Source organism: Mesocricetus auratus, unplaced genomic scaffold (genome assembly GCF_017639785.1).
Source record: "Mesocricetus auratus isolate SY011 unplaced genomic scaffold, BCM_Maur_2.0 Super-Scaffold_100018, whole genome shotgun sequence".
NCBI lineage: Eukaryota > Metazoa > Chordata > Mammalia > Rodentia > Cricetidae > Mesocricetus > Mesocricetus auratus.
In genome coordinates, this window is record NW_024429199.1 from 41405354 (window position 1) to 41422967 (window position 17614).

At 43.6% G+C, this 17614-nt stretch overlaps 1 long non-coding RNA gene across 1 annotated transcript in view; it reads right to left on the minus strand.

The window, feature by feature from the left end:
- The window catches only part of LOC121132851, a 36610-nt gene that overhangs the window by 1298 nt on the left and 17698 nt on the right, over positions 1 to 17614 (minus strand). The window contains exon 2 of the long non-coding RNA XR_005869523.1: positions 14726 to 16351. This is a non-coding gene — a long non-coding RNA (uncharacterized LOC121132851). The remainder of the gene's footprint in view (positions 1 to 14725; positions 16352 to 17614) is intronic.

Genomic DNA, 17614 nt, shown 5'->3' on the forward strand with positions numbered 1-17614 from the left:
AGTTAGTTAGAGTCTACCAGTCAATGCATTTCTCTGTACACAAACTATAGGAATGACCATATGAGGCACTAGAAATGCAATGACAAAACAAACAGGAACCTCCCAGCATGAAGTTTATATCCCATTGCTAAGACACAAGAAATAAAAACACAAAGTTAAAAAAAAGCAATATAAGATATTGGCATATGCAAGGGATAGGAAAAACCCTAACTCTCAAAATGACCCATAACCACACTATGAGGAAACCACCTTAAGCAGGATTGCCAGATAATGCTTCTTTGAGAAACAAGTGTTTAAAAGGAGCCCCAAGAGATGAAAAAGAATAAAGTGTCTGATGAAAGGGAAGGTAAAACATTGTGACCAAAAGCTGCATGAGCAGAGCCAGGGATGGATGTGGGAGACCACCGACTACAAACGGTGGGATGGAATGTGGGATTTGTGTCATGGGAAAGTCATCCAGGTCTTGGCAATGACTTCAGGGGCTGTTGTTCCTTCTTAGTTTGTTTGTTTTTGGATGTTTTTGGTATGCAATCTGAGAAGCGATTCAACATGATTCCTATCTTAGGAAGAATGTTCTTGATGCTGTGTGGCTCATGGCTCAGGGAAGCCAGAGAGAAACAAACCGAGGGGAAGATAGCATGTCTTCCTGGTCTTGTTTCCTTTGGGTGACCCCCCAGATTGTAAGTCCTCTTGTTTGGTTTTATTCCCCCACTGCACTTCCAGGGCCTAACTGTGTCTGGAATGGGAGAACACACTTGATAAATACTCATTGTTGTTATTCAATGGGTCATTGGCCCTTCGAGTAGCACTCCTCAAGTGTTGTCTTTACCACTTGAGATAATGACTAGAATAGATTTGCTGAAACAGTATCTGCAGCGGGATTGTCTCGTTTAGATAGACTTTAGAATTCTTGTGAACATGCACTCTTATTCAGCTTTCAAGTGAAGATTGAATGTTTGGGACGAGCAGTGAGATAGCGGATCACTACAGCTTCATTACCTTTTCAGAACAGACTACGGGGCATTTACTTGCGTGCTCTGAAAGATCATCATAAAACTAAACCTCACTTGTCAAAACAAACAAGCAGAGTAAATTCCAGGAGGCATTATAGCTTCAATAGCAATTGCATTATTTTTACCAGCTAATTCATAAAGCAGATAATTCATTATGGCCCACCCCTTTGTAAATACACTGTGAGACACTATAGCATTCATACATCACTCTAGGTGTTAAACAACCATACCAATCCCTCAATAAAAGTGTTTTATTCTCATTACTGTTGGGTAAATATGCTGCCTGAATAATTTACTTTTTCTTCTCCTCCTAGGAATAATATTCTAAAGGTAGAAGTTTAGAACCAGAAAACGGAAAAACTAAGTGAGATTACAGTCTTCTATACTTTAAAGATTGAGGTATGTGTGTGTGTGTGTGTGTGTGTGTGTGTATGTGTGTGTGTGTTCTACATGTGTGCACGTAGCTGAAGAGGCTAGCAGAGGACATCAAATCTCCTGGAGCTCGAGTTATAGGTATCTATGTGTCAGCTGACACAGATATTGGGAACTGGACAAATACAGTCTGGGAGAGCAATATGTGCTCTTGACCACTGAGCTGGCTTCCAACTCTAAATGAGAAAGTGAATAACTATCAGCCATTCAATTTGTAACAATAAGACATTTGATACTGAAAGCTCAAGCTCAATACTTCATATTCTTGAGCCCATTAGTCACCCAACATGCAACCATTTCCAGGCTTTAGCATTGTTCAAATAAAGCATCTCAATGACTATGGAGGTTTTGCTTTTGTTTTTCTAATTTAAATGGTTCATATTCTAAGTTATTGCAACTTTTAGAGAAGACAACTACTTTCAAAGGGGTCCTTATGCCAAACATGTTTTGATTTGATTTAACATCACAGAAAAAAAATGAGCCTGATAGGTATGCAACTTCTCTTCCAACTCCAAGTTTCTCCTGGATGCATGGTGTTGAGCAAGTAAATTACTGATGCTAATGTAACATAATGTTTGGTATAAGGTTGACTGGGTCAGTCCCACGAAACTGATTCATCCTCACAAGTGAGTAAATATAAAAAGAGCCAAACTTGATTGAGAATCCCCCCTAGTTAACTATCAATTTGACACAGCCTAGAGTCACCCCAGGTGGGAGTTTCAAATGAAGGATTGCCCAAATCAGATTGGCCTGTTAGCACGTCCCTGGGGGGAATTGCCTTAATTGCTTATAGATATGTGATGGCACAGTCCACTGTGGGAGGGACAATTCTCTAGGCAGGTGGGTCTAGGTGACATAAGAAAGCTAACTGAGCGTGAGCCTATATGTGAACTGGAAAGCAGCATTGCTCCGTGGTGTGTGTTTCAAGTTTCTGCTGAGTTCCTGCATAAATTCCCTCAGACTGTGACCTGAAAGAGCAAGTTAAACACCGCTCCCCTCCCCACCATGTCGCTTTGGTCCTGGTGCTTCTCACAGCAACAGAGCGAAACTAGAACATGTCCAACTGGAGTCCTCTAGAGTATTTTGAGCATTAATAAATGGGAAGAAAAATTCATTGTGAAACAAGAATATGTATCTTGATTGTGATTAAGGCCTCGAATGGGTCATATTTCACGAGCATAAACACCATGCATCAGGCTAACATTATAGCAAAAACAAACAAACAAAGGGTACATGCTGATTGTTATGTTGACCTCTGCACATTTAAAATGATAGTCTATGAGTAAAACTACCTAAGTACCTTGAAATGACCTTTAAACAGGAACGCAAAACCAATGATCTCCCTTCCTATCATTATTTCATTGAAGTAACCTTACTTACTCAATAATCCCATTCTGATAGTTACCTTCCAGGTGCTGCGCTGGGAACCTCAAATGGACAGAGCCTCTGAAGGAAGCACAGCCCTCAAGGAACCAAGAGCTGAATGGGATACTGACATATAGTTAAGATGTTATAGTAGAACTACCACCATTAATAGTGGTCAAACCTCAGCCCAGTATGGGTAAAAACAAGATTGAATTTCTGGGCTTCTTTGTGAGTAGGCAAAGATATTTCTGGAGTCCTTTGATAAGGGTATAGGCCTGGTTTATCATGGGGATTAAGCACCATGAGGCACAGCGGAACAGGCTACCACAAAGGGTCTCTCATCTTTAAGAATTTCTAGATCACCGTCTACCCGTGGTGCTGGAGAGACGGCTCAGTGGGTTAGCACGCACTGGCCGAGTTTGATGGCTTGAGTTTGAACCCCATACACCACCCAAGTAAAAGAACTAAAGGTGGCCACACAAACCTGTAACCACAATGCTGTGGGGGTAGGGAACAGAAACATAGGGATCACTGTTGCTTGTGGATCAGGAAACTGTGCCCAGGTTCAGTGAGAGACCCTATCTCAAGGGAATAATGTAAGAAGTGACAAGGGTTAGGCCTCTTCTGTCCTCCATGTGTGCTCGAAGTCATACTTGCCAGTGTGTACACCATACATATATATATCGTAGTTACACAATACATACATACCTATACACACACATAACACACAAAAATGCACCCACAGGTAAAGTGGCCTCAGTGTACTGCTGGCCTCGGGAATGGAACAGTTCATGTTCAGTGCTTGAGGTGGAAGAAGAAGACCAAACTGGGGGAGCAGACCCCAGGAGAACTTCCAGGCCCACTCTCAACTTCCAGGTGAGTCTTGGGTCTCAACAGACCTAAGAGTTAAGTTGCCACAAGGAAAACAGTGCTTAAGGTTCCACAAGGCCATCTCCTTCCTCACTCAAGTCAAAAAATCTAATCTGAACAGTTATCCTGGGCCTCTCTCAAATTTTAATTCCAGTTTCATCAGCTTGGAGGTTTAAGGGCTGCGGGACAATTCAAGAGAGACTGATTTATCTTATTTCTGCCAGGGGAGTCAATTAGCCTGCGAGCAGGGGCAGAACTCTGGCTTGGGCGCTTCCTGAACACAGTGTGGGGATAGCTGGTGGAGGGAAAATGCAAAGCTGACAACTGTCTTCATGCACCAGCCCAGGTACGGGCGATGAGGACCTCAAGTGAGCCTCCACTGCACTAATTAGGCGACAGTGCTGGGGCTTGGCCCGGAAAAGAAAGGGAAGTTTGGAAAGTATCCAGAGGACACAGCGTCTGTATCCCACAGGCTCCAGGGACTGGCGGTGCTTGCGTCGTGGAAACAAAGCTAGGAGACAGCATTAAGCATGTGTGTGGGCATAATAAAGAAGAGGGCCAGGCAGAGGGGACAGGACAAGGTGAAAGTGTCAGACGTCGCAGAGGACAGGGTTACACTGCTCCCAGACGCAATCACTTCCCCACACCTTGGGCTTGGAGAGGTCAGCGCACTGGAAGAGATGATTCCATTACTGCCTGGCAAAAACAGTCTGGCCTGCTGAGCACAGGGAGAGATGTCCAAAACCCTTGGGAGCCACATGTCCCCTGTCACAGTCCCCTAAGGCAAGAAGAGCATTCTTGTTCTTTTGCTGGTCCTACTCCTCAGCCTCCAGAAAGACTCACAGAGGCCATGGCTGTGTCCCGGAGCCCAGAGGGGAAGCTGACTCTTGGTGAATGACAGGCCCAAGGCAGGTGCTTCAGGAGTTGCCTTTTAGATATTTTTTAATAATAAAAGAGGTGCAGAAATAATTCATAAATAATTCAAAAGCTAGGCAGAAGTACATAAAGTACAGACTATCGGTGTCCAATATCACAGTCACAAGCACAACATGTAGTTCCCAGCAGAGGGAATGTTGCCCAGTGCTGTGAGTCTAATACAGCTGGATTTCAAAGTCTCTGGGGGCAAAAGCAAGATTGAAAAATATACCACACTAATAACCATTTTATAAGACTGTATATAAATGGTAGCATGTCATATAGATCATATTAAAATATATACTACTAAATCCAGCACCATCTATCTTTATTTGCTCTTTTAATATGGCCATGAGAAAAATTTAAATTAAATAAGTGGCTTAGATCCGTGGCTCTGGTTACATTTTTCCCTGAGTAGTCTTGAACCAGAACCCTTCACTTCCAGCATTTCTGTTTGTGGGATAAGCATATGACACATTTCCTCTCTTCTTGGAGATTTTCTTTGTTATAGACACAAATGGAAACAAAGCAGGGCTGGGGCGATGGCTCGATGGATGAGGATTGGGCAAGCATAAGCCTGGACATTGGCTCTGCAGGCTGCATGGAAGCATGGAGTTTTGTAGGTGAGCCCTTGTTAACCGGGAGACTGCCTCAATCTGTAAAGTGTAGGGATGACTGAAGAAGTCACTCCACGTGAACATCAGACCTCCACATTACACAAACGCTCTCATACACATGCACTTTAAGAATCTCATATGCGTTTTCCTGAAAATGAGTCTGTTCTCTCCTAACGGTATGTCTAGGTGATGGTTTGTTGTTGGTGAAACATACACTTCTCTCTTCGTTACGGTTATATGGAAGTTACATTACCACCCTCCAAATTCTCTTTCCATCATCCTTTTGACAGATCATAGGTTTACCATACTTTTTACTTTGCAATAACATGAATGCAGTACACATGGAATACAAGATCAGAGGTAATAAGGACTTTTTATTGTTTATAAGCAGACTATGTATGTTGTCCAGGCTAGCCTATGTAGAACTTCCTATGTAGCACAAGCTAGCCTGGAACTCATGACACTCTTGTTTCGGCCTCCCAAGTGCTGGGATTTCAATCATGTGCCACTATGCCAGGCAAGAGGATTTTTAATTTCAGCAAGAAAATCTTTAAAAAAGTACTCAAATTATATTGCAACCAAGTATGCAAATATTAAATTGTCTATATTTTTGCTGATCTTTGAGATTTTTTCCAGATTCATTCATTGCTCTCTTGTCATTTAGATTCATTTTTTCTTATAACTGTTTGGGTTGGGTGCCTCCACCCCACCAGCCCCTCCTTTCAACTAGTTCAATTTCTAAGCAGAAAAAAATTTCTCCATTCTCCAACTTCAAGTTCAAATCCCAAATTAGCATCCTGACTTTTTCGTATTTTCCTCTGTGTCCTCACTTTTTGGATGAAATCTCGAAATAAGCAAGAAAATAAATAAGAAGCCCCTTTTTTGCTCCAGTAACACAGCTGAGCTGTCTATCTTCTTGCAATCATAGAAGCAGCCATGCTTCAGGAATAAAGATGTTCAGTGCCAACTTGGAGCACAGAGTCTATTCTTTACTCCAACATATTCTCTTCCTCTCCGCCAACTCTCGGAGGCCCAGCTACCCCTTGTCAATCCTCTTGCTCTTCACATAATTTTGTCATTAACTGCATACAGTACTATGTTAGGACCCATAGAGACTCTTTGTATAGTCTAGAAATCAATTCGCTGTATGACATACATGTGTGTCTGTAGATACAAAGATATAAATGACACGTGTTTTAAATATTTTGTCCTAAACTTCCACTTTTTTCAACTTTATATCTTTTACCAAATATAGAGTTTTGAATGTTGATTTATCAAGCTGTTCTTAACTTCTGTGGTTTGTGTGCTTAGCAAAGCTTTCTATACTTCAGAAGTACAGAAATAGACTCCTATTTTTATTTTTGCAAAACCATTATTGAGATGTATTTCACATACATTAGAACCCTCAGACAATCAGTGATCATATGTCTGTGTGCTGTGTGTAGTATGTGTGTTTTGTAGATGCAGAGTATTTGTGAGGGTACTTGTGTGTGTGTGTGTGTGTGAGAGAGAGAGAGAGAGAGAGAGAGAGAGAGAGAGAGCATGCGTGTGTGTATGTGTGTGTTTCAAAGGTCAATGTTGATGTCTTCTTATATATCCTGTATTTCTCTCTAGCTACTTTTTGAGACAGGGTCACTCTGGGACTCAGGGTCTGATGGGGACTTGCAAAGTCAGTTACACTAGTTAGACTCTGGCATCTGCCTGTCTTACCCCCTAGTGCTGAAATTATCGAGTTGTACCATTGTGTCCAGCTTTCTTATGGGTTCTGGGACTCTTATTTGAGATTCTTGTGCTGATATGGCAAGCATTTCACCCACTGAACCAGTTTTTTTTTAAAAAGAAGAGTGAATGTCCTTGATTTAAAAATAGCAACAAAACTAACTAAAATGCTCCCAAAGCCCAAACGTTTGCACCCTGGCATGGTTCACAAGTGGAAAATTCCATAACTGACATCCTGTGGTAGGTTGCAGTGAAAATGCAGGCACTTAGAAATATTGCATAGAATTCCCTTCAAGCAATGTAGATCTAGTACACACAGAACGCCAGAGAATGCTGTCTTCAGATCTGAGGTCCACTCCATGAGAGTTTGTCACGTCAGCCCAGTGCTGCGGTTGGTTTGCTTTTTTTACTCCTAGCCAATGGGGGGGTATTTTGCCATATGACTAAAAACATCCAACATTTTTGCCATGTGCCTAGTATTCCCTAGGATATTCCAGTATATAATCAATTATTCCAAAATTTAGAGCAAAATAACCACAAACCTGTCTGATCATTTGAAATAGGGGTTATTCAGCCTACGTGTTGACAGTTTTAACAATGCTTAGCACAGTTTTAGAACTTTTTTTACCTCTTTAGAAACAAGCACTTCAGCTATCACTCCCCAATGTCCCCATTACCCCTAGTTTTTAGATTAACACTTGTTTATCTGTCTCCATGGTAACCAGTATGGTTGACTCACAAACAGAATCATGGTGCACGGGCTTCTCTATATCTTTCTAAAACTCAGAACTTCTGGTGCTTGCTGCAGCCTGTGTCTTGGCCCTTGTCACTCTCGATGGCAGATTAGTGTTCTGCTGTGTGGACAGACCACATTTACCCACACGGTCACCAGCTGCCCCCACCTTCCTGCTACTATGAATAGCATCACTGTGACCATTTGTGTGTGTGTGCTTTTGGATAGCGGTACATCTTCCACTTTCTTAGCTAGGTCCTAGGAACCAACGGGTCAGATGCTGACTCTGTTTTTGAGGCCCTACCAGGAAGTGTTCCTAGGCAGCTGTGTGCTGCTTTGCCTTCTCGTCAACAGTAAGTAGAATGGAGTTCTAGTTGTTGTTTTTTTCTCCAGTTCTAGTGCCAATGTTCACCCCTAGTGCCAATGACCTGCCTAATCATGGGACCTTTGACCAGGCCCATTGTACGAGGTGTAAGCTCTTCCCTGTATAGAGGGGGCCTTAGATCCAATCAAAAACCAGTTGGCTACCCCACAACAGTTGAGGACACTATTGTATCAGCAAGCATCTCTTGTCTGAAGTTGGCATTATAGCAGGCAAAGTGTAAAAGTAGAGAGGACTATTGCTGACTTGCCTTCTCTAGCTACCTGCCAGTGCTATGGTTAGCCAACAGGGAGGAAGCGTCTATTATTACTTCTATTATTTTGAAGCTGTGAGATAGTTACAGATCTACTCTGTTAGTTTCCAAATATATAGTTGGTTGCTACAATATCATAATTGAAGCATAGATTATCTTTCTTGGCCAACTTAAAAATTTTCTTCATCATACCATATTTCTCTCTGGAGCTCTGATTAAAATGTCCCAGTAGGAAACTTTTAGGTCCAGGTGTTTCTAACATTATTCCTGTCAACTATTGACACAATACTGGTCGATGATCTTGGCTTCTTTCAGTGCCATCTCTGTTATTGTTTTCTGTCTCTATTCTCTTCTGGAAAAGATAGAGATTAGAACTTTTGGATCAAGCCCTATACCTCAACTTTCATTTCATGCCTTCTAACTCTCCATGCATTTCCATTATTCTCTGGGAGAATTCTTCAATTTAATTTTTGCACTAATTTACTGTTCATTTGTGCTTTTGTCTGCTATTTCCAAATCTTCTATTTGATTTTTTTTCACAAGTGAGTGAATGCAATTTCTCTTCGCATCTTTCTGAGGATATTAATTTATTGTAAAAGTCCGTGGGCATGCCTCCGTGGCAGGGTTCTTTTTCTGTGCCCATTTCTCTCCTTATTCTTAACTCAAAATATTCCCGTGACAATTGTCAGTGCCTATATTTCTCTGCCTGAGGGCTTCCTCTGGTCTTATGAAGCCAAAATGTAGGGAGGAATTAATGAGGATGGAACTTGCCCTAAAGCATCCCCCAGCCAATGAATCAGGGAAGTAGGTATGACCATTCCCATCATGGCCATTGGGAAGGGTAACTCCAACTCCATGTTTCTACCCTGGTCCTGAGTTTCTGGATTCAAGTGGAACATGTTGGTTGCACAATTACAGTAATACTCCTTCTTTGTGTCCCATCCTCCTTCTCTCCCCCTGTCTCCTTCCTTTCCAAATGCATTATGTGCTCATGAATTCTTCTCTCAGGATACACTTCCTGGGAACCATGCTAAGCCTTTCTCTCTGCTAATTCTATTCCCCTGGATTTCACTTCTCTCATTTTCCATGTTTCCTACCTAGAGCTTTGGGATTAGTAGGTCCAATATGTTTGTTTATCTTAGTTTATCTTGACATGCCTCCTACCTCGTCTATTTATAATGGGAAGTTCCTCATTGGCACCACCACCCATATTTTCCTGACCTTTCCTCTGGTTCTCCTCTAAACACCAACTCCTTAGCCACAGTTTCTGACACGTTTCCTATTGGAAGTAGCCGACACAAGCGCTGTGAGCAGCATCAAAAGCCAGGAACGTTTTATCTGATTGACACAAAAGTAATAAGGCTCCCTGGGTGGGTGGAGTAACACTGTGTCATTTGGTGGGATCTGCTTGAGCTCCAACTGCAATTCTTTGGCAGTGAAGAACTGTGGTTGCCCATCATCCTGGGGCAACCACACATGCTCTCTTGGTTGGGGTTAGGGACAGTACTGCTGCTTAGGGTCTCTTCCTGGGCAGTGTCATTTTAAAGATTCAGGTCAACCAGTAAACCTAATAAATGTAGAGGATTAAAAAGACATTTAGAAAGCCCCATTCCAGCAAGAAAGCAAACCGTTGCTTCCTCCGAGGGCAAGCATAGTGTCACACCAGCATGAGCACTTTCTGAAGCCCCAAGAGAGCATTTGCGAACCTTCCAGCTTCTCAGGAAATGTTCAAACACTGCTCCCATGGGTCCCTTATCTCCAAATCCCAAGAGGAACACAGCAGAACATCCACTGTCATTCTGGTTGAAGTGAAGCACAAAGCAGTTCATGCTCCTTGTGCCTCAACTTCTACCACAGCTACCTCCACTTGGGGCTTGTTTGAGGGTCTAAGAAAGCCTTCCCCACTCACAGGTCCTAACAGTTGTTAAAGTTTGGATACGGAAAGTTCCCTAAAAGGTGTATGTACTGAGTACAAAGAGGCTTTGTCCTCGAGGATGTCCACAGGACATTTAAAAGAGGGGACTTTAGGTCACTAGGGGTGTACCCCTAGCAGGAATTAAAGCACCCCAACATCTTCCTCTTTCCTTTGTGTTTACTGGTAATGGAGTGATCCATGTTTTCCATCATGTAGTATGTGTCTTACCCAGCTTTTCCATTCCACATATATGCCAGAGATCCCCCAAACGGGGCTTTTTCATCTCAGACTGGAACTTACAAAGCCATGAGCTTTATAATTAGATTATCTCAGCTATTTTGTTGCAGTAAGAGAAGATTTAATAGCAACGATATTCATTCTTTTATTATGAGTTTTAATGTATTCCAAATATGACACATAAATAAATAAATCAATACATCTATATTGAGCTGAAAAGTCACAATGCTTTGAGGGTCGTCCTTCAATAGTGGCTTCGGAAGTGGGTCGCTGCAGCTATGGCAAGGCAATTATTGTTCAGCTCTGGTTTCAAATTGTGTCTTTCAGTGAAAAGGAAGGAAAAGGAAGACAATTGTCTTGGAAACAGGGGTTTGATATCAGAAAGCTAGTTTCCAGGTTCTTCAACCTCCCGTTTGCTTATCAGGTAGAGGCCTTGCTCCCTTAGAGAGTTGCCTTTCTGCTTCAGCAACAAGTACAATAGGGAAAGGGGAAGAAGTAGTCTTGGATGTGGAGAACAGTAAGACACAAAAAAGACAGAGAAGAGGTTAAGGACTTGGTCTTGTTCCTTTGGCTGACAGGGTAAATGGTGAGGGCAGTAGGAGATACCCAGAAGTGTGGACCTCTGCATCATTTCCTCAGGCACAAAGGATGACAATATGAATAGCCTCACATAAGTATGACACATATGCCCTTCATGGCACCAGAGTGGTGACAGAGAAGAATCTTGTCTTAGGGAGGACAAGAGATAGAGTTTCTTGTGTCTCCTCAGTTCCAATAGTACATGGAAATGATTTGGATATCCAGGTCAAAGGTACATACAATGTGCTGCAGTGTTTATGTTTCCCTGAAGCTGAGGCACCAGTGGAAGAACCTTAGAGCCTCAGACACAGAGACATCATCATAAAGCTACAAGCAGGCTCATTCTAAGACGATTCTGTCTCCCTAGGAATTGGTCCTACTTTGAAACCCTTGCTCTGGCCATAGTATTTCTTTCCAGTATCTTTAGCATCATTCATTCCTAGAGTGTTCTGTTTGTTCCAGGGAAAGTGCTCAGAGAACCTAGTGGAGGAAGACCTGGAGGACATAACCTTGTCTGGGTCAAGTCTACTGACAGTGAGGTCAGACTGTAGCAGCTGCCACAAGGAGGTCAGCTAATCTAGAAACTAGACATGAGGCATAGCTATTATCCACAGGAGAGTTGACCAATGTCAAGGTCAGAGGTGTTGGTCATGTCAAGAAAAGGGTGTGTATTACTTCTGTGGAAACACCAGTATGGACTTCATTCTCAGCAAGATACAGGGGACCCTACTCGCCTGAGGAGGATACCCCCACTGTGAGCACAGAAAATCCTCTTTTATCTAAGGGAAAGTAGATAAACTCTAGGGAGCCTTAATCCATTGTCTTTTTGCAGGCAGCTTTCCCTCTAATTACAGAAGATGAGAAGCCACGCTCTGGTTTGAGATGAAAACTCATTCCCACATAGCACCAGCCTCAGTGCTTAAAGAAGAACTCTAACAGACACCTTTAGACACTGCATGGCTCTGCTCTGTTCTCTCTTAAACTTCAGATGGTAAACTGTATCAATATTGACGGTGAAATTACTCTATATCCGGAGTCACAAATGTCATGAACATATAAAATGCGTAGCTTTGCGCCTATATCTAGGGTATGCAGTGGGGAGGAAGGCATAGGGTAGGAACACATGGTTCAGAGTAGAAGACCTAGGGCTTCTGCAGATGAGTAGTTACTTAACTGCAATTATCGTGGGAGACCAATGCGTTTGTCCTTTCCTTAGCTCCCCATTTGTCCTTGCTTAGGATGGGTACTCTTAGATGCTGCTATAGATGGCCTCCCTACAGTAAAAGGCTATTAGTAGGATTGCAGGATGGCCAGAGTTAGAGCAAAGTGCACCTTGCTGGGATGAAGGACATGGAGTCCTCTAATGGAATTGCATTAAGGGCATACACTCTGTGCGGGATTATAAGCATTCACTGATGTCACATGAAAGACACCTGATTTGGCTGGACCCAGCTTCTCCAGGTCAGAGAGGACCGAGGCGGCTGCTCAGCCTGCAGGTGAAGAGATGGTTCAGGCCAATTAAGAGTACTGGGAGAGCTGAACTGATAGAAAGAGATCATAATAGCTAGAAGATGAAACCATTAAAAGCGGGTGAAAGAAGGAGAGCATGATCAGATTGAGGAGAAAACACTATTAGAGGGAAAGTACTCTATTTCAACTCTGTTTCAAAGGGGCCTGGCAATAAAAGCAAAAGAAAATAAAACCAAAAGGTAGCCTTTCCAGAACCTCCCCTGTCCTCATTTATGGAGCGACTGCCTAGGACTTCCGCAAAGAGAATAGTGACTGAGTTTTGTCCCTAGGGACTGGGCACATTTCATGTTGCACCCTTGGGCTCTCTTGGGCTAGATGGCTTTTTTGGAGCTTCAGGAGGGTTTGTTCTGGTCTCATGCAAGTTCAACAAGTATTGGACATCAGGAATCATCCTCTGGCTTATCTTTTCCCCAGCTGCTAACTGTCATGGAATGAAATGTCTTATAAATCCTTGGCTCTTGCTCCCTGGCTTGAATGTGAGATGTCCTGTGTTTGAACTCTTGGGCCTCAGCTGACAATGCTGTTTTGGAAGGTGGTTGGAACCTTCAGAACTGGAGGAAGTGGGTTATACTGGGAGTGGATTTTGATCTGTTAAGACCTGGGACCACTTCTTGTCCACTCTGTTTCCTGTTCCACCAAGGAAGGAGGAGCAAGAAGTGACAACTGCATATTCCTGCCACCGGGAAGCTGTCTGCCACCATGGTTTTTGTTCTTTCCTCCGGGATGGGTAGCATACTTTCAAAATGTGAGGTAAAAATAAGCCTTCCCTGTAGCTGGAATTTCCAGTCTGGTCCCACAGCTGACTGGCCCCAAATAAACACACAGAGGCTACATTAATTATAAAACCGTTGGCCAATGGGTAAGGCTTCTTACTGGCTACTTCTCTCTTAATTATTAGCCCATAACTACTAATCTATGTATTTCTACATGGCCTTATCTTACCAAAGAACATCTGGCACATCCTTTATTCCCGGTCTCTACATGGCACCTCCTCACAGCTTTTCTCTCTCTCGTCTCTCTCTCCAGTCTTCTCTTGATCTGGTAGCCCTGCCTATGCTTCCTGCCTGGCCATGGGCCAATCAATGTTCTGTTCATCAACCAATAAGAGAAACATATACACAGAGGGACACCTCCTATCACTTCCCACACTCAAGTATCACCAGGCATTTCATCACAGCAATGGGAAAAGTAACTGATACATATTTTGAAAACAACACACAAGATTCAATCCTAAGCTACTATGAAAAGATGGCACAACATTAGCAGACCTGCAGAAGGACCAAAGTCTCAATTGGGAATCTTCTGGAAATCCAGAGTCCCCCATGGTAACATCCGCATCTAGTCGTGGAATGGACAACAACCTTCTGCGTTGCCAGGAACTTGACTCAATCCACCAGATAATAAGTTGAATACATAACACATGCTCCCTAAGTTTGGCAGTAGAGTTAATGGGTGAGTTTTAGAATATTGGATAGAAACACTCAGTTCCAGACAAGAGTTTCATACCAGGATCTTTCCAAGAGAGATAGCACAAAACCTCTAAAATGTGCCTTGTCTGGTAGCATTGCATTATGCATTCTCTGAGCCTTTGATTTGTATCTGAGCCCTAGTGAGGGTTTGTGATTATCAGGGCATGACCCAGGCATCACATACGAAACATGACAGGTGCCTTCTGTCTAAAGAAACAAAAGGGAAAGAACTATAGAGTCCGTGGAAAGCAGCCAAAAGGTACAGTTCTGCCTACACATCCGTTATGGAAAACTAGTTCTGTGACAAGACCAATGCTGAACATTTTTTATGTGTAGCTGATCTCGTATCTCACCCATGATATGACATAGTTATTATTTTTATTTTTTCACAACTGGGTGAGGTAGAGAAACTGGTGTCTGCTCACACAGATGCGTTGGCTGGAGCCAAATAACCAACCTGGCTGGTTCCCAGGGACAGGCCCCTGACACCTGTGTGTTGGAACCACAGTCACGCACTGGTTTGTGGGTGGCCTGATACTAATCCTGTCACTTCCCTTGGGTTGACATTCATAATCCAGTATGGCACTGACATTTAGGCATGCGGAACTTGGAGACATTAAGCCAGGGACATGTGCTACACAGGGACGCTGAACTCCAGGTTCAAAAGGGGAGTGATGATAAAACTCAGATACGCACAGCAGGGACCTGATGTCATTCCCGGATCCAGAAGGCTCAGGTGGGAGACGGCATGGGTACCAGCACCAGCACTCTTCGGGTCTGCATGGATGAAGAGACCAGCCAGCAGAGCCAGACCTAGAAGGACACAGAGCCACCACGGAGCATGTCTGAGGATGTCAGTCACACGAAGAGAAGCAGAAAGAAGCCTCCTGGCCTCCTCCATCCCGCCAAAGCTTCCTCCAGCACCAACCATCGGTTTAACCTTCTAAGCTCCGGCAGCAGCTGGCTCTCTGTGTCCTATCATTTCAGCCTGACACTACCTCTGTCCCCAGAGTGTGTGCTGTGAAGTCACCATGAAACTGTTTGTTGTCACAGAGGCCTCCAGTTTTGGACTAATTCTGAGTCGTTCTTACTGGGGTTTGCTTCCTGTGGAGGTGTTTTTGTGAGAGACAAATCTGTTTTTAACTACAAACTTAATCGGTGCCCTTCAGAAAGTAAAGTGTTGCTTCTGCTAACTGTCTCCGCCCGCTCGCTTTGGAGGAGACAACGATGGTTGTGTTCTATCTGCATGGCCAGTGGCTCTCAGGATAGGACTATTTACTCTGTGGTGGTTTGAGTGTGACACCCCCAATAGGCTCTCCCAGGCTCTCACTGGCTCCTGTGTTTGAGCCCTTGGTGCCCAGCTGGTGGTGTAGTTTTAGGGAGGCTGTGGAACCTTTAGAAGTTGAAGGAGGGGTTGGAAAAGTTGAACCCTGAGGCCAGGCATTGAGGGTGATCGCTGGCCTCTGCTTCTGCCTCTTCTCTGTCTGCTGTGGTGATGTGACCATCTGCTAAAACCTCTAACTGCTACACACCAGAGAGATCTAGCTACCGTGTCTTCCACCTTGATGGACTGTGCTTCTAAATTACCCTTCCCTCCTTCCCTTCCCTGTTTCTTTGGTTGGGATCTTTTGCTATAGCAATGAGAAAAGCTATATTATGCCCACTGATTAAGCATATGCTAAGTATATGCTCCACATTGGCTTCTGCACTCCTATCTATGACCTGAACCTCTCCCAGGCATGTAGCATTCTGAGGGATGGGGTCAGTGGAAATACTCTGAGTAACTTATGGCCAAAGGTGACTGTTATAACAAACACTTATTGTTCCTGTTGTGGCTGAAAATAGGAAATGCTCATGATCCGTAAACCTTGAACGTACTGTTAATTATCAGGTAGCAGTGTGACATCAATGGCTTTGTCTGCTTTCCGTTAGACCCTTTCATAAGCATAGCTGAGAAGGCAACAGACGACGACAGTCTTTAATGTGAATTTCCTGGGAGCCCGTGTCTACTCAGCATTTTCCTTTATTCCGGTTGTACTAGGTCACCTGCTGCCCCAGCAGTGAGTCCCTGTGCCTTTGATCAGTACACTGATGGGGCTTTCATAACACTTGATATTTGTAATCAGAGAGCTGCATGCAGGCTATTGTTACATATTCAGAATGTGCCTCTCCTTTCATGGAGAAGGAGAATGTGCCCCCTGATAACAATAGAAGTGATGGAGACGCTCGATGGAAAAAGCAAGGTTTAGAGCGGGACCACCTTGAATTTAAGTGCCTGGGACAGGATCTGCATTGCCCAGAATGACGGACACAGGCTGGTATCTGCGGAGGAAGAAAATGAAGTGAGATCACATGAAATACAGGCAAACTTTTATCTACTACAGAGAAAGAACCTCCTGGGAAAATAGGGCCCTGCTAGGAAATAGTACGGGCATGAAAGGTGATTTATGTTTCCTGTAGTCGGTTCTGAGCTAATTCCCAGAATGGCATGAAGGGATGCCAATTTGAACAGAAGACAAACTGTGCTCTCTGTCCATTTGAAATCATATCACCTACAAGGGTAATACAAATGGCTTGGATTTTTTTTATATTCACTTACTTCTAAGGAGGTCCAAGGGCTTCCTACCCATGAGCTCATTTACTAGCATGCTGGGAACAGTGTTGCCCCGTGTGCAAGAGAAGTGCCACTTCCCTGGGTAGAAGAGAGAGACACGCTTCCTCTATTCCACCCCACTCTATTTAATCCACTCCACACAGGCCGAAAAATATGCTGAGTGGCTGGCCAGATCTAATATTCCCATAAAACAGCAGGATCATTCAGTCCCGCAATACGGCATGACAGAGTAATCACAGCTACTCTGAAGGCAGACAGGGAAGGACTGCCAAGCTTGAGGCCAGCCTGAGCTAAAAGTGAGTTCAAGTCCAACCTTGGAGAATTAGTGAGACTCTGTCTTAAAGTAAAAAAGTTGCATGGAGTCAGAGTTTAATGCGAGGCCTCAAGTCCAATCCCCAGCATGGAGGGAAAACCAAACCAAAGCCAAACCTTCCATCTTTCCAGCCGTAAGATATATGTGAGTTGACTCTGGGTGGACTTCACCAAGCCATTGCACCTTTCCAAGCCTCGGTTTCTTTGTGTGTGAAATGTGTACAGTGATGACCACCTGACAGAATTATATGAAACAGAATTGTCACAGGTACAATGTCCCTCAGATTGGCCATACACTTGATGTGAGAAAGACCGTGACACTTGTTCAGACGTATTTAGTTGAGCCTAAGCCCAGCATCGTGCCTGCTTCTCGTCGCCCATTCTCACTCAGACTTTTACACCCTTTCCAGCACACTTTGTGAGCTAAATTTAGAAATTCAGAGCCTGAGTGTGGACACACACATGAGAGTCCCAGTGTCACTCTCCCAACCTAGCCCTAAGCAGGTGTCAGGGTCCTTCCTTCCTGTACTCTCCACAGACACTTGAGAAGCTGTGTTCACACATTCAGAGTTATTCAGCTGCCAATTCCTTACCCCTAACTGTCCTGGAAAGTACAGACAATTCCAGAAGAAAAACAGACAGTCCTTGAAAACTGCTTG